This window comes from Camelina sativa, chromosome 5 (assembly GCF_030686135.1).
Source record: "Camelina sativa cultivar CO46 ecotype springtype chromosome 5, ASM3068613v1".
Taxonomy (NCBI): Eukaryota; Viridiplantae; Streptophyta; class Magnoliopsida; order Brassicales; family Brassicaceae; genus Camelina; species Camelina sativa.
In genome coordinates this window covers 13,658,906-13,676,768 of record NC_141884.1, presented here as the reverse complement: position 1 = coordinate 13,676,768, position 17,863 = coordinate 13,658,906, and the positions used below count along the sequence as shown (strand labels likewise).

At 43.6% G+C, this 17,863-nt stretch overlaps 3 non-coding genes and 1 pseudogene across 3 annotated transcripts; 2 read left to right on the top strand and 2 right to left on the bottom strand.

The window, feature by feature from the left end:
* Positions 1-386: 386 nt before the first annotated feature.
* On the top strand, positions 387-550 carry LOC147943717 (U1 spliceosomal RNA). The gene has a single exon (XR_015558687.1). It is a non-coding gene; the product is annotated as a U1 spliceosomal RNA (small nuclear RNA).
* Positions 551-753: 203 nt separating this feature from the next.
* LOC147943716 (U4 spliceosomal RNA) lies at positions 754-886 on the top strand (annotated as a pseudogene).
* A 6,911-nt stretch (positions 887-7,797) lies between these two features.
* Positions 7,798-7,904, bottom strand: LOC147943715 (small nucleolar RNA R71). The gene has a single exon (XR_015558678.1). It is a non-coding gene; the product is annotated as a small nucleolar RNA R71 (small nucleolar RNA).
* A 6,942-nt stretch (positions 7,905-14,846) lies between these two features.
* Positions 14,847-14,953, bottom strand: LOC147943714 (small nucleolar RNA R71). The gene has a single exon (XR_015558617.1). It is a non-coding gene; the product is annotated as a small nucleolar RNA R71 (small nucleolar RNA).
* Between the last annotated feature and the right edge of the window lie 2,910 nt (positions 14,954-17,863).

Sequence of the window (17,863 nt, the reverse complement as noted above, 5' to 3'; positions counted from 1 at the left end):
TGTTCTTGTCAAAGAAGAAGTCACATAATTAACTCTTACAGTACCTATTCAGACATCTAATTCTCTTTTTCTCTGTCGCATCTGTTGGAAGTTGGAACTTTGATTTCAGAAACAAGTATTTGTGATGTAAATGGTGTTCTTTTTTTGATCCCTTTTTTCTTGCTCAAACACTTAACAAACTTGCAGATATCATCCCCAATACAAAGGAACGTTTGTTTGATAGTATTTTTGATGCACTTTAATGGGCTTAGAGAACGTATGGCCCATCCATATGTATAACATAAAAACTCGTGTATTTTGAAAACGTATCAGTCCCACATCGGTTAGAACTGAAAGAATGATTGAAGAAGCAGGGTATAAGACAAGATGGGGAGCGACTGAGAAAAGTACTTACCTGGACGGGGTCGACTCGTGATCAAGAAGACGAGTGGCCTAAGCTAGTGACCTCCATTGCACATAAAGGAGGGGTGCTTAGCTTAAGGTCTCCCCAAGTGGGAGAGCCTGCATCATTATTTGTTGCAGAGGAGGCATGCGTTCGCGCGGCCTCCACCAATCTTAGTCATAATCATACTTTGTTCTTCTTTCTTTTTTTGACAAACATTCTTCAATTTATATTTTCCATTATTAGTAATGTTAAGTTTTGGAAATCTATACTATTTGTTATTTTGGACAGAGTCCCACATCGGAAGTGTATATGAAGTTGGTCAGTTTTGTTTTGGTATAAAATACAGAGCCATTTAGTGAAAGAAACTTATCTTTGGGCAATGACGCAGCTAATGAGGTTCTAACCGAGGCGCGTCTATTGCTGGTTGAAAACTATTTCCAAACCCCCTCTTAGGTGTAAGCCTTTGAGAATTTCTGGAAGGGCTCCCTTCGGGGTAAAGCCTTGCAATTTTCAGTTTAAATTTTTTATTCTCAACTCATGGCAATTTTTCTGTCTGAAACCTATAGGGTTATGTAAGAATTTATGGAAGAGCTCTCCTTGTTTCAATGGTCGTTGCTAGCAGCCTAGCACCAGTCAGCATCGAACCTTGTTATTCAAACGGACTCACAAAAGTGGTAGAGGCTGAAGTCATTACTTGGCTTCAAACCATACGAAACGTGGTTAGGTTTCTAGATTGGTTTGGGTTTTACTATTTTAGCGAGTGTTATTGGATTATAGTTTTTAAAGAAATTGGATAAATTTCAGACATAAAAACCAAATTAACCAAACCGAACCGAAATTTATTTTGGTTAATTTTGAAAAAGAAAAATTAAAACTCCAAAAGATCGAAAACCGAACTGAGCTTAACTAAAAGAAACCGAAATCCAAGGACTACTTTTTTCTTCCATCAAAATATTATTTCTAAAAGAGTGAATTTGCCGGATGACCAAAACAAAAAAACAAACGAAGAGTATAGCACACTAATTAAAAAATTAAGTGAATAACTATTAGTTAATGTAAAAAGACAAGAAATAGGTAACGTGAATGACACGTGCAGCCAACAACGGTGTTGGAATACAAAGTCAATTTTTATTTATTTATTTGGATAAATAATTCTTACCCCATTACATTTTAATGTGATATAGGTTTTCAACAAAACTAACTAAAACTTTGAAATAAATCTTAAAAAAATAGAATTTTTTTATGTATTCTACATAACTTGAATTTTTAAAATCGGAGGTTGAAAACTTGAAGTGATGAATAGTATTTATAAAGAAATAGTATAGGAAAAATAGTATGGAACATAAATAACTCAAATCCAATTAAACACAAAAAAGTATTATACTAAAATATATTCACTCATTTGAAAACTGAAAGTTTAGGAATAACATGAGATAAAACCAAAGGTGTTTGAGACCTTGCCAAAACAAAAGAATAAAAAAAGAAAGTGTAAAAACTGAGTTTCACACAATGAATTTGTTTGAAGGGGGAAACTTTCAGTTTGCACAATGCTGAAATCGTGTGGTTTAGAACCATTAGATCACCAAGGTCGGATTGGAGGCGAGAAACAAAAGGGGAAACTGAAAGTTTGAAGGGGGAAACAAATTCAATAACACTATCTCTCTAAGAAATCGAATCAAAGTGAATAAGCAAAAGGGGTATTGAAATCTCTTGGAAAACAAGTTAGGTTTTGCTCATGAACAAAGAAAAACTAGGGTTTTTGTATTAATTGCTGGATGATATTACAATGAAGGGATTGCCCTCTATTTATAGGTTTTCTTGGATTTATATAATATATCTGCTTTCCATATCATGGCCGAACTGATTAGGAAAGTTTCTTGTTTCTTATTAGGTCAGCCGCTGGGCGAGCTGAGACGTCGGTTCGTCACCTCAGAACAGGACTTCTCGGTGCTACTGGGCTTTCGAAGATGAAATCCGCCTCAGGGTCGAGCTCCCAGTTTAGATAACCGGTTTCCTTAATCGGGTTTAGATCCGTATGTTGGGGGTGCCAATTCCCGCACCAACAATTAGTCCCCGCCCCCAGTTCGGTATATTCAGAAGTTAATTCGAATGTTTGGACTATAGGAAAGAATATCTTATTTAATCCGTAAAGAAAACCGAATCTAATTACCTAGATCGTCGTGCTGCTTTGCCACCCATTAGTAGGATGACACGTGTCCGATGTGTCGCTTCCGTCAGCTCGGAAGCCGAAACGTCGCGTAGGTTGAGTAGGTCATTATGACTCCTTGTAGGGTTGCCGCCCACTTGCTTCTATAAATACTCGACCCCACTCTTCATTTTCACTTTTCGCCAAACCGTCGAAGGTATTTGCTCTGTTCTCTCTCCTCTTTCTTATTTAATTTGTTATTATATCTGCGAACTCTCTTCCACACTCTTCGGCGATCTGCGCTATCCTCCACCTCGGCCATGGTCCCCTCGTCTGCCACGGAAAGCGATCCGCTGATCCGCAAAAATTCCAATAAAAAACTTCCCAAGACCATCAGATCGGATCGAGGCGAAATGACCCGAAGAGAACGCCAAATGTTCTTCAAGACCCAAGTAAGATGAAATTCCAACCCTGAGGGTTCCTTCTTTAATCGATGAGGAGAACCGCGGGACTCACGGCAACGCTGCATCGGTCTCCGATCTTCCACCGGACAATTTGAATGAAGAAACAACTTGACTCGCTCCGGACGGGGTCACGATTGAGGACATCCTTCCGCTTTTAGATCACCAAGGTTGGATTGGAGGCGAGAAGACGACCAGCAATATCAAAACCGTTTGCACAATGCTGAACTCGTGTGGTTTACAAGATTGCGGTGTCCACATCATTATTCCCGGAGAGCACCAGCGTCCATGGAACCCGCCTCTAGGGTTTATCTGTTTATATGAGGGTTTATTTTCCAAATGTCGGTTGTGGTTTCTTCTTCCTAGCCTGCTCACCCGATATGCTCATCGCCGCCAGATCCCGATATGTCAGCTCTCCCTGGGAAGTATTTGCAACTTTGTTGCCGCTCTTACTATTGCGGTTGAAGCCAAAGTTTACCCCGGAATCGAATGCTTTGAGCAGTTAACAAATTTTAAAAATTCCCAAGGAAGCTCGTCATGGATGGTCAATACGAAACCGGCTCATAATTTCCTTCCCGGGGAAAAAGTTAGCAATTTCAAGAAGTTGAGAGCTCGCTACTTCCTTGTCCGAGTTAATGATCGTTCTTTTGAAAATCCGAGATGCGGTCGGCAAAGAGTGTGGAACAGCTCGCCCGGAATCATCTCATTCCTTGTTTTGTTGAATCGGACACTCGTATTCTGACCTGATCATAATTTTCAATGTTTTTGTAGCTCGCCCTACTTCAGCTCGGACATCAGCTCCCGAATTTCAACAAGTCAGGGACACCCTCTTCGCAGGAGTTGATCGTAGCCGGGATCATATTACCCGACGTCGTGATGAAGAAGCCATGGTCTGGGCGAAGACCAAGTTCTCAAGTTTCGTAAGTTCAGTGGGTCAATCCTCCGAAGTCCCAGCAACCACAAATGTCGAAGCCGGTATGCTCTGATCTGTAACTCCGAACAACGAGCCGGTCATTGATCTTGAGTCTGAGCAGGCGAGGAACAAATTCATCAACATTGGGAACCTTGATGACAGCCTGATTGCCCCTGATCTCGAGCATGAAAATATAGTTCCCAACGACTCACTCCCGCCTCCACCGGTCGAATCTGTCACTTCAGCGCAACTCGCCCCCGAACCGAACAGCGGTTCCAAAAGGAAGAAGTGCAAAAAGGACAATAAGGACAAGGGCAAGGGAAAAAGTTCCAACCAAGAGACGGGACGGAAGCGTTCTGCGGAAGAAGCTGGACTCGAATCCTGTGACCGCTTCGAGTCGAGCGAGAAAATGATCGCTCTGACCAATTTGCCTTCGATTATTTCAGGGATATTCCTCTCGTTTGTAATCAGGCAGCTGCCGGGGAATTGTGCAGGCATCTGAAGGTATCCTCTGTCATGTTGCCGCTGGTCGACAAACTGGAATTTAAAGATCTATATCTCAAGGTTGCCCAGTCCGCCCTTCAGGTTCAAGTCACATGGCTCTTTATCCTAACTCTAAACCTTATATATATATATATATTTTTTTTCTACTTCTCTCCGCCTTACTTCATTTTAACATGCAGACAGCCGCCTACGCTAGTGCGCTCACCCTTATGTACGATAGGCAAGTTAAATCGATGGCGTCTTTGGAGTTTGAATTCGACAAAATGAAGGAGTGCATAGACAATCTACGGGAAGCGGACAAGTCAAAAGATGGCAGAATCAAGGAATTGAAGGGCTTTCTTACGAATAAGGAAAAAAGCAGCAAGCAGCTGGAAGCAAAAATTGCCGAGCTGGAGCCGCGGGAAAAAGTTATGGAGGAGGAGAAGTCCGAGCTGAGAAAAGAGCTCGATGATCTGGGAACGAGGTTTGAATCAAAGATGAAACGGTTACGCCTAGACCGTCAGGCCAAAGTCGAGGGTACCACGAAGAAGGCGCAACGTCGTCTTGACAAGGTAAGGGCTTATCTGGTCGAGCAGGAGAAAGTAGCCCGTCCGAAAGAAGACGTCCTCAATCAGGCATATGAGATTGAACAGGCTATAGGGTACCTCTTGAAGAATGGAGCGTCTATTCCAGACAACCTGATTAGTGAGATCAACGAGAAGAGAGAGGCAGCATGGGGCGAGGTGGACGCGCTAGACATCCTGGAACTAGGAGAAGACGACCTCACCATGTCTCCAGACCAGCTCGGTTTCGGACTTCTCCACCCCGGGACCACGGCTCCGGACTCCGTTTGACACTGATATGTCTATATTTTGCATCTCCTTAGCCTGTATTTGTCTTGCATTTAGGTAGGACAACTAGTCGTTTTGCATTATTTTAGAACCTCTTTCGCACATTTTGCATGTTTAGGAAGTTTCTGCATCATCCTTGCATACATTGCGCATTTCGGAGTTTTTCAGGTGCCTAGGAGACGTTGGAAGCGCAGAGGGTCGAGCCACGCTCCTCACTTCCACAATCGAGCCACGCTCCTCACTTCCACAATCGAGCCATGCTCCTCACTTCCACAATCGAGCCACGCTCCTCACTTCCACAATCGAGCGCTCCTCACTTCCACAATCGAGCCACGCTCCTCACTTCCACAGTCGAACGCTCCTCACTTCCACAATCGAGCGCTCATCACTTCCACAATCGAGCCACACTCCTCACTTCCACAATCGAGCCCTCCTCACTTCTACAATCGAGCCACGCTCCTCACTTCCACAGTCGAGCCCTCCTCACTTCTACAGTCGAGCCCTCCTCACTTCCACAATCGAGCCATCACCCGAGCCACCGGTCTAGGGATTAAGCTTTTGACGTCTTCAACAAAGTTGTAGAGAATTGAGTCATCTTTCAATACCGTTTATTTCAAGCCAATCGGATGGGTGGTTCAAGAGTTATCATCGTTTTAGTGGATGCATATACACCCAGCTCGAGCCACTTTCACCGACCATGCTCGAGCCATTTTCAATTACACCACTGGAGCCACTCCTACTCACTCCACTCGACCTCACTCTAGGGAGAGACGACACACGACTCGACCGCACATGTCAGGAAGACGTTCCGTCTTACGCGCTTCAGGAGATTCCCAAACCGACGCTTCACCTTGTCGTTTTAAGTTTTAGGGATTTACATGTTTTTACTATAAATACATCTTGTTAAGTCTGGGCTGAGGACATCTTAGTTTTTATCTCGTTTTGTTTTCTAAGGTTGACCTAGCCACCAAAAACGTATTCCGATCTTGTAATCCAGATAGCTTTAATTTTATTGAGTTTTTGCATTGGATTTCTTCTACAAAGTTGTTCCTCTCATTTTTACCTATCTAAGAATGCTTGTTTCAATGTTTTCTGAGTTAGTATTGTTGATGATGACTTTCGGATCTGAGTAGTGTGTTAGTTCTTGAGGATGGGATAGATTAGGTGGAGGATCTTAGGATGTAGAATGTTTAAGCTTCGATTGTATGATTCACTTCTGGACTAGAGTTAGAATTACTAGTTTCTCTCTGATCAATTGGAACTAGGTTCGAGACATTTCCGCACCGAAAAGGTGTTTGATGAAATGTCTGACCAACTAGTGCCAGAGACTTACGTTCCTAGCCTAAGAGATTAGTTGTCTAGGATGTTTGTTGACGTGAATGAACTTGTTTGTCATGCCTGCTCGACCACGTTTCTCTAGCGAGAGCTAGGTATGGAAGTGGTTGAGTCTGAGCAGCTTTTGCCAAGAGATTGGATTAGCTAAGTTGTGATGTTCATTGTTTAGGGATACTTAGCTTGTGGTATGTTAAACACTCCTTAGACTAGGATACTCCACCGACATCAATTACCCCATCCTTAGAACTTCTTTCTTTCTGATTTTTATTACATTCCTGGAACTGTTTCGTTTGTTCATGCTTAGAATCGTTTGCGTTTTTATTCACTTTCGCTTCTTGTCATGCATTCTTGTTTCTAGTTCTGTGACTCATTTCTGTTTCGCATTTTGATCATTCTAAGACTGTTAGATAAAAACACTCTTTGAATTGGCTTAACTTGTGACTTCTTGATTGCATCTTGAGTGATAGTAAACTTTCCCAACTGGATTGACACCTTAAGTATTACAACGCATAAGGTTAATTGAGACCTACTAGGAGATACAAAAATCCTAGTATCAATTTGGCGCCGTTGCCATTTGGGATTCTTTTTGCTACATTTAAGATTTCATGTTTTGCAAGATTAAGTTCTGTTACACAATCATTTTGAGTACTGACTTACTTTGGTTTTCTGCTTGTTTGTTTTGCATCTCAGGTACCTGTTGATTGCAACCTTGCATGCACACCAGATCAAGAGGGCATCAGAATCTCCTTCCTGTGATCGACGAAATCAATCGGTTACAAAGCCCACGACAAGCTCGTTAACCCACTGATCATCCCGCACACGTCACTATGGAACACCAGAATGAACCACATCAGGGACTGCGAAACATTGGTGTTGGGGATGCACCGAACACTCATACTCAATGTGCTCGAATCGTTCCTCCCGCCGTGCCAAACAACAACTTCAAGATCAAAAGTGGTCTGATCACCATGATCCAAGGAAACAGGTTTCACGGGTTGCCTATGGAGGATCCACTCGACCACTTGGACGAGTTCGACCGTCTTTGTGGTCTCACCAAGATCAACGGCGTGAGTGAGGATGGTTACAAGTTGCGCCTCTTCCCTTTCTCCCTGGGAGACAAGGCTCATCAATGGGAGAAAAACCTTCCAAAGGGATCAATCACCACTTGGGATGGTTGCAAGAAAGCATTCTTGGCCAAGTTTTACTCCAACTCCAGAACAGCACGTCTTAGGAATGAGATTTCCAGCTTCACTCAGAAAAGCTCAGAATCATTCTGTGAAGCATGGGAGCGTTTCAAGGGTTACCACAGCTAGTGCCCACACCATGGTTTCAGCAACGAGTCATTACTGAGTACTCTCTACCGTGGTGTCCTTCCCAAAATACGTATGCTGCTTGACACCGCTTCTAACGGTAACTTCCTGAACAAGGACGTTGAGGAAGGATGGCAACTGGTTGAGAATCTCGCTCAGTCTGACGGTAACTACAATGAGGACTATGACCGCACAGTTCGCGGCGACGCTGGGTCTGAGGAGAAGTACAAGAGGGACCTTAAGAATGTCAATGACAAGCTTGACCGCCTCTTGCTAAGTCAGCAGCAGACTGTCCATTTCGTATGTGAGGATGACTCTTTTCAAGTTCAGGATGGGAAGGGTGAGCAGTCTGAAGCAATCAACTACGTCCAGAATCAAGGAGGATACAACAAGGGTTATAACCCCTACAAGACAAACCCCAATTTGTCTTACAGGAGCACCAATGTTGCAAATCCACAAGATCAGGTGTACCCTCCTCAGCAGCAACAACAAGGTCAGCAAAAACCTTTTGTTCCTTGCAATCAAGGATTCATGCCTAAGCAACAGTTCCAGCAAGGTTATCACGCTCCTTCCAGACCACCACCAGGATTTTCACCTCAACAAGTTCAACCTACTCAAGCTCCAGATCAAGAAATGAAGCACATGCTGCAACAACTTCTTCAAGGTCAAGCTAGTGGTTCTTTGGATACCGCTAAAAAATTTGCTGAACTCAGTCAGCGGATGGAATGTTTTTACAATGATCTGAATGTCAAGTTTGAAGCTCTTAACTCCAAGATGAAGTATATGGAAGGTAATACTGTTTCTACTTCTACCCCAACAACTGGCCAACTACCCGGAAAAGCAGTTCAAAACCCCAAGGACTATGCTACTATCCATGCCATCACCACCCAAGTTGTAGATGTACGGCTCACTGAGGACACTGAGAGTTTAGATGGGGAGGATTCTCTTCAAGATGAAGTTCAGATAAAGGATCCTGTCGAAGTGCTCAAGGATCCAATTAAGTCAGCCAAGCAATATGATCCTGAAGCTACCAAAGAACCCACTACTCCCAAGGATAAACCTGCAAGATTCATTCCTCCACCATACAAGCCACCTCTACCATTTCCAGTGAGGTTTAAGAAGCAGCTTACTGAGAACTATAAAGCTCTGTTCGAAAACCAAGTCAAGGAGATTGAACTTAGGATGCCTTTGCTTGATGCATTTGCACTTGTGCCTCAATATCAAAAGTTTTTATCTGATTTGGCAATAGAAAGGACCAAAGAGAAGGAGGAGATAGCTAAAGGAGCTCAAGCTAAGGTTTTGGAAGATGAGAGGGTAGTGCATGACGTAGGTGGGGCTATTCATGAATGCAAAGCTGTTATTCAGAAGATGATTATCCCAAAGAAGCTAGAGGACCCTGGTTCTTTCACCTTGCCTTGTTCTCTAGGACCATTGACCTTCAAAAAGTGCCTATGTGACCTTGGTGCTTCAGTAAGCCTCATGCCACTCTCTGTAGCTCAGAGGCTAGGATTCAACGAATATAAGTCATGCAACCTCCGCTTAATATTGGCTGATAGGACTACTAGATTGCCTCATGGTCTACTAGAGAACTTGCCCATCAAAATTGGACAAGCTGAGATTCCTACTGATTTCGTGGTGCTGGGAATGGATGAAGAGCCTAAAGATCCACTAATCCTGGGAAGATCTTTCTTAGCTACAGCTGGAGCAATCATTGATGTCAAAAAGGGGATGATTGATCTCAATCTGGGTAAGAACTTCAAGATGAAGTTTGATATCAAGGATTCTAGGAAGAAACCAACTATTGATGGACAGACCTTCGTGATTGAAGAGGAAGATCATAAATCTGGGTTTGACATCTTTGAGGATGTGAATGAGGCAGAAACAGAGGTTTTGGAAACCAAAGAGAAAACTCAAAGTGTCACTCAACCATTCTCCAACTCGAGTGCAGTCGTTACCCTCCCTAAGCGTCAAGCCCTGCTTCCTAAACCTCACCAACCGCAAGAGTCAAGTCCTCCCACGCTTGACAGTTTATATGAACTCCAGAATACTCAGTTTCTAAGGGATTCAGTGAAAGAGTTAACAACTATGGTGAAGGAGATGAGTGGACAAATCAAGAAGCTCCAAGGTACAATGAAAAGTTCTCCTACAAGGAAATTAAGGAAGAGGTTTGGGATAATGAAGAAGAGGTGTTGCAGAGTTCAACCACCACCGTGCGTTCTCCACCATCGTCGACTCGATCAAGGTTCAACCGACGGTGTGGAATCACACTCGACCCATCCTGAGAGGTTCATCACTCTGCACTCGTTCGAGCCAAGCCTCCGTTGTCACACTCGAGCCAATCTCACTCCGCACACGCTCCAACTACCATGCTCGAGTCACTCAAGCCAACACCCGATCGAGCCCCTCTCTCGAGCCACACACGAAGTCTCCATCGAGCCAACTCGTTAGAGAATACTCTCTCCGGTTCCCTCCCCAGCACGTCAATCTTCATATGTGTCAGGGGAGCGTCAGCCTTCACCGGCTCCTTCACGCCACTCGTCACATGAGTCCAGAGAGAGAAGGAGACTCGGTTCGCGAGGTTCTAAAGCGTCCTCTAGTCGGCGATCAGCGCGTCGTTCTGCAGCTCAAGATGAGCACGAGGTTGAGATTGAGGTTGAGCAGCGAGTTGAACATCAGGGTGATTATCAGCCTACCGAGGTTGTTGTGTTGGTATCAGACCTTGGTGAGTCCAGAGTCGATGACATGCAGTGTGACGAGCAGCAGAACATGTACCAGAACACGCCAGCGGGTGAGCAACAAGTCGACCAACCAGCTGAAGTCACACCCGCGGATCCCGAACAAGGCGAAGGACAGAGTCAGTTTCACGCCCCTCGTTGGGCGAGCACGGACTCCTTCTTCTACTACTGAGGTACTCCCACTTTCCCTTTGTACATACAATTTCATTCCTGCATTGTTTCTGTTGTGATTCTTAAATCCTCCTGCAAATTTTTCTTACACAGGAGACTGTGTAATTTAAGTTTGGGGGAGGGTTTGAGATGATGTATCTGATGTTGTGTTATGTGATTCTTATTTTAATTTTTGCATCATATCATGTTTGAGTTTGCATCCATCTATTACATAATAATAAAAAAAAAAATCGAAAATTTCCACAAAAATAAAGTGTTCATGTAGTTTGCACTTGCATATTTGGATGGAGTCTAGGTTTATTCATATAGGGTTGTTGCATTTAGCATAGGGGTTGATGATGATTGTAACCTTGTTAGCATACTGGATTCAATAGGATAGGATCAAGGCCCTTGTTATTAGTTCTTTGATGCTTGTTGATTGAACTTGAAAATGTAAGATTGAAGCATGTTTTGAATTGATATCATTCCCTATCTACCTGAACCTAATCCTGACTTGCAATTATCATGTGATGTATTGAAGTTGAACTCATGGATACCATACACATACTTGGATTGTCTTTCACATTTTTACCACCCTTGTCAATCCAAGTAGCTGATTCCCATCTTTGGAACAGTTCCCCGCACCCTTAACCAACCGTTCTTTCAAGCCAATTGTATTCTTGAGTGTCAGGCCTTTTCCGAGTTGAGCTTGTTAGAAAGTGTTAGGTTCTAACCGACAAGAGTAGGATCCTGTGTAGTTCTAGTTCGCGTTATCTGGACTAGTAGGACTAGGTGAGAACTCGATTTTGGGTATTGGGTATGGATTTGTGCAGAAAAGTAAAGAGGTAGAAAGTCTTTAGGAGGGGGATGTGTTTACATAGTTTACAAGTCTAGTAAAGGATTTGGGTTGAGCAAAGTAAAAAGAGTTATTGGTTCTGGGCATAAAATAAAAAGATTAGACAAAGAAAAAAAAATGCTTAAGTTGTCTAGAGTCCCTAGAAGAAAAGAAAACGAACCATAGTGATAATAAAGATTTCCCAATCCGCTAGAATGAAAAGAAGTGAACTCCTCCTAAGACTAAGTGTAAAAAGTTTGAGATGAAGTTTCTGATGAAGGGTAGAGATAGGACCAACTTCGGTTTGGAGTGTTCTTTGGGTAGACAGGGCGCTGCTCTTGTATGTATCAGTTGGTTTCAACCTTTAGCCTTCTCTTAAGCTCAACTCCTTTTCGTGAGAGAACCTTGTTCTGTATTGATAAAACCGCTTGATGAGGAGACCATCTATTTCTCTAACCTTTACCCTAGCCAAATGAGTTTAATGACATTGCTTAGCTTGATTCACGGTTCTCTGTTAATGAATGTTAACGGGGATGATTGATAGGATTGCATGTGTAGATTTGAAATAAAGTTCCTTCACCATGCATCATAGAACTAAAAACAAGGACCTTGATTCTAACTACTCTATTCAGCATGTTTTAGGTTCTGAGACCCCATCTTCACACCTCTCTTCCATACTTTGTTCTTGATAGTTTGCTTGAGGGCAAGCAAAGAATAAGTTTGGGAGAGTTGATATGTCTATATTTTGCATCTCCTTAGCCTGTATTTGTCTTGCATTTAGCTAGGAAAACTAGTCGTTTTGCATTATTTTAGAACCTCTTTCGCACATTTTGCATGTTTAGGAAGTTTCTGCATCATCCTTGCATACATTGCGCATTTCGGAGTTTTTCAGGTGTCTAGGAGACGTTGGAAGCGCAGAGGGTCGAGCCACGCTCCTCACTTTCACAATGGAGCCACGCTCCTCACTTCCACAATCGAGCCACGCTCCTCACTTCCACAATCGAGCGCTCCTCACTTCCACAATCGAGCCACGCTCCTCACTTCCACAGTCGAACGCTCCTCACTTCCACAATCGAGCGCTCCTCACTTCCACAATCGAGCCACGCTCCTCACTTCCACAATTGAGCGCTCCTCACTTCTACAATCGAGCCATGCTCCTCACTTCCACAGTCGAGCCCTCCTCACTTCTACAGTCGAGCCCTCCTCACTTCCACAATCAAGCCATCACTCGAGCCACCGGTCTAGGGATTGAGCTTTTGACGTCTTCATCAAAGTTGTAGAGAATTGAGTCATCTTTCCAAGCCAATCGGAGGGGTGTTTCAAGAGTTATCATCATTTTAGTGGATGCATATACACCCAGCTCGAGCCACTTTCACCGACCATGCTCGAGCCATTTTCATTCACACCACTGGAGCCACTCCTACTCACTCCACTCGACCTCACTCCAGGGAGAGACGACACACGACTCGACCGCACATGTCAGGAAGACGTTCCGTCTTACGCGCTTCAGGAGATTCCCAAACCGACGCTTCACCTTGTCGTTTTAAGTTTTAGGGATTTACATGTTTTTACTATAAATACATTTTGTTAAGTCTGGGCTGAGGACATCTTAGTTTTTATCTCGTTTTGTTTTCTAAGGTTGACCTAGCCACCAAAAACGTATTCCGATCTTGTAATCCAGATAGCTTTAATTTTATTGAGTTTTTGCATTGGATTTCTTCTACAAAGTTGTTCCTCTCATTTTTACCTATCTAAGAATGCTTGTTTCAATGTTTTCTGAGTTAGTATTGTTGATGATGACTTTCGGATCTGAGTAGTGTGTTAGTTCTTGAGGATGGGATAGATTAGGTGGAGGAGCTTAGGATGTAGAGTGTTTAAGCTTCGATTGTATGATTCCCTTCTGGACTAGAGTTAGAATTACTAGTTTCTCTCTGATCAATTGGAACTAGGTTCGAGACATTTCCGCACCGAAAAGGTGTTTGATGAAATGTCTGACCAACTAGTGCCAGAGACTTACGTTCCTAGCCTAAGAGATTAGTTGTCTAGGATGTTTGTTGACGTGAATGAACTTGTTTGTCATGCCTGCTCGACCACGTTTCTCTAGCGAGAGCTAGGTATGGAAGTGGTTGAGTCTGAGCAGCTTTTGCCAAGAGATTGGATTAGCTAAGTTGTGATGTTCATTGTTTAGGGATACTTAGCTTGTGGTATGTTAAACACTCCTTAGACTAGGATACTCCACCGACATCAATTACCCCATCCTTAGAACTTCTTTCTTTCTGATTTTTATTACATTCCTGGAACTGTTTCGTTTGTTCATGCTTAGAATCGTTTGCGTTTTTATTCACTTTCGCTTCTTGTCATGCATTCTTGTTTCTAGTTCTGTGACTCATTTCTGTTTCGCATTTTGATCATTCTAGGACTGTTAGATAAAAACACTCTTTGAATTGGCTTAACTTGTAACTTCTTGATTGCATCTTGAGTGATAGTAAACTTTCCCAACTGGATTGACACCTTAAGTATTACAACGCATAAGGTTAATTGAGACCTACTAGGAGATACAAAAATCCTAGTATCAATTTGGCGCCGTTGCCATTTGGGATTCTTTTTGCTACATTTAAGATTTCATGTTTTGCAAGATTCAGTTCTGTTACACAATCATTTTGAGTACTGACTTGCTTTGGTTTTCTGCTTGTTTGTTTTGCATCTCAGGTACCTGTTAATTGCAACCTTGCATGCACACCAGATCAAGAGGGCATCAGAATCTCCTTCCTGTGATCGACGAAATCAATCGGTTGCAACGCCCACGACAAGCTCGTCAACCCACTGATCATCCCGCACACATCACTATGGAACACCAGAATGAACCACATCAGGGACCTCGAAACATTGGTGCTGGGGATGCACCGAACACTCATACTCAACGTAGTGGAATCATTCCTGCCGCCGTGCCAAACAACAACTTCGAGATCAAAAGTGGTCTGATCACCATGATCCAAGGAAACAAGTTTCACGGGTTGCCTATGGAGGATCCACTCGACCACTTGGACGAATTCGACCATCTTTGTGGTCTCACCAAGATCAACGGCGTGAGTGAGGATGGTTAAAAGTTGCGCCTCTTCCCTTTCTCCCTGGGAGACAAGGCTCATCAATGGGAGAAAAACCTTCCAAAGGGATCAATCACCACCTGGGATGGTTGCAAGAAAGCATTCTTGGCCAAGTTTTTCTCCAACTCCAGAACAGCACGTCTCAGGAATGAGATTTCCAGCTTCACTCAGAAAAGCTCAGAATCATTCTGTGAAGCATGGGAGCGTTTCAAGGGTTACCACAGCCAGTGCCCACACCATGGTTTCAGCAACGAGTCATTACTGAGTACTCTCTACCGTGGTGTCCTTCCCAAAATACGTATGCTGCTTGACACCGCTTCTAACGGTAACTTCCTGAACAAGGACGTTGAGGAAGAATGGCAACTGGTTGAGAATCTCGCTCAGTCTGACGGTAACTACAATGAGGACTATGACCGCACAGTTCGCGGCGACGCTGGGTGTGAGGAGAAGTACAAGAGGGACCTTAAGAATGTCAATGACAAGCTTGACCGGCTCTTGCTAAGTCAACAGCAGACTGTCCATTTCGTATCTGAGGATGACCCTTTTCAAGTTCAGGATGGGAAGGGTGAGCAGTCTGAAGCAATCAACTACGTCCAGAATCAAGGAGGATACAACAAGGGTTATAACCCCTACAAGACAAACCCCAATTTGTCTTACAGGAGCACCAATGTTGCAAATCCACAAGATCAGGTGTACCCTCCTCAGCAACAACAACAAGGTCAGCAAAAACCTTTTGTTCCTTACAATCAAGGATTCGTACCTAAGCAACAGTTCCAGCAAGGTTATCACGCTCCTTCCGGACCACCACCAGGATTTTCACCTCAACAAGTTCAACCTACTCAAGCTCCAGATCAAGAAATGAAGCACATGCTGCAACAACTTCTTCAAGGTCAAGCTAGTGGTTCTCTGGATACCGCTAAAAAATTTGCTGAACTCAGTCAGCGGATGGAATGTTCTTACAATGATCTGAATGTCAAGTTTGAAGCTCTTAACTCCAAGATGAAGTATATGGAAGGTAAGACTGTTTCTACTTCTACCCCAATAACTGGCACACTACCCGGAAAAGCAGTTCAAAACCCCAAGGACTATGCTACTATCCATGCCATCACCACCCAAGTTGTAGATGTACGGCTCACTGAGGACACTGAGAGTTTAGATGGGGAGGATTCTCTTCAAGATGAAGTTCAGATAAAGGATCCTGTCGAAGTGCTCAAGGATCCAATTAAGTCAGCCAAGCAATATGATCCTGAAGCTACCAAAGAACCCACTGCTCCCAAGGATAAACCTGCAAGATTCATTCCTCCACCATACAAGCCACCTCTACCATTTCCAGTGAGGTTTAAGAAGCAGCTTACTGAGAACTATAAAGCTCTGTTCGAAAACCAAGTCAAGGAGATTGAACTTAGGATGCCTTTGCTTGATGCATTTGCACTTGTGCCTCAATATCAAAAGTTTTTAACTGATTTGGCAATAGAAAGGACCAAAGAGAAGGAGGAGATAGCTAAAGGAGCTCAAGCTAAGGTTTTGGAAGATGAGAGGGTAGTGCATGACGTAGGTGGGGCTATTCATGAATGCAAAGCTGTTATTCAGAAGATGATTATCCCAAAGAAGCTAGAGGACCCTGGTTCTTTCACCTTGCCTTGTTCTCTAGGACCATTGACCTTCAGAAAGTGCCTATGTGACCTTGGTGCTTCAGTAAGCCTCATGCCACTCTCTGTAGCTCAGAGGCTAGGATTCAACGAATATAAGTCATGCAACCTCCGCTTAATATTGGCTGATAGGACTACTAGATTGCCTCATGGTCTACTAGAGAACTTGCCCATCAAAATTGGACAAGCTGAGATTCCTACTGATTTCGTGGTGCTGGGAATGGATGAAGAGCCTAAAGATCCACTAATCCTGGGAAGACCTTTCTTAGCTTTAGCTGGAGCAATCATTGATGTCAAAAAGGGGATGAATGATCTCAATCTGGGTAAGAACTTCAAGATGAAGTTTGATATCAAGGATTCTAGGAAGAAACCAACTATTGATGGACAGACCTTCGTGATTGAAGAGAAAGATCATAAATCTGGGTTTGACATCTTTGAGGATGTGAATGAGGCAGAAACAGAGGTTTTGGTAACCAAAGAAAAAACTCAAAGTGTCACTCAACCATTCTCCAACTCGAGTGCAGTCGTTACCCTCCCTAAGCGTCAAGCCCTGCTTCCTAAACCTCACCAACCGCAAGAGTCAAGTCCTCACACGCTTGACAGTTTATATGAACTCCAAAATACTCAGATTCTAAGGGATTCAGTGAAAGAGTTAACAACTATGGTGAAGGAGATGAGTGGGCAAATCAAGAAGCTCCAAGGTACAATGAAAAGTTCTCCTCCAAGGAAATTAAGGAAGAGGTTTGGGATAATGAAGAAGAGGTGTTGCAGAGTTCAACCACCACCATGCGTTCTCCACCATCGTCGACTCGAGCAAGGTTCAACCGACGGCGTGGAATCACACTCGACCCATCCTGAGAGGTTCATCACTCTGCACTCGTTCGAGCCAAGCCTCCGTTGTCACACTCGAGCCAATCTAACTCCGCACACGCTCCAACTACCATGCTCGAGCCACTCAAGCCAACACCCGATCGAGCCCCTCTCTCGAGCCACACACGAAGTCTCCATCAAGCCAACTCGTTAGAGAATACTCTCTCCGGTTCCCTCCCCGAACAGTCGCGGAACGAATTGCTATTCAAACTTAAGCTGCTCGAATCCCATCCAAGATTTTGGATTGAAAATGGTCTGGATAGGGTGACAGATATGCCGTCATGCTTGATCGAATATTGTAACGAATGCTATCATTTGGTGAACTCGACACCAAGCGTGCCAAGTTTCTCCCTGAGCGGTGAATTCATGCCCTCCGAGGTGAAGCCGTTCTATATGAACAGATGCGCCAACAACGTAGTGGCTGCTGCAGCTCACGCCTTTTTTTGCCAGGTAACTCCTTCTAACTTTACATGTGTTAGTCTCCTCTAAGTTTAGTTCTAATCGACAATCTTGTGTGCATATTGAATCCGTGCACCGGGAGGAATGCCACATTCTTTACTATCATCACATGAAGAAGAATGAAATTAACGATCGTTTAACAGTACTGGAAGCCGAGATCGCCACCTTAAGGGCGAA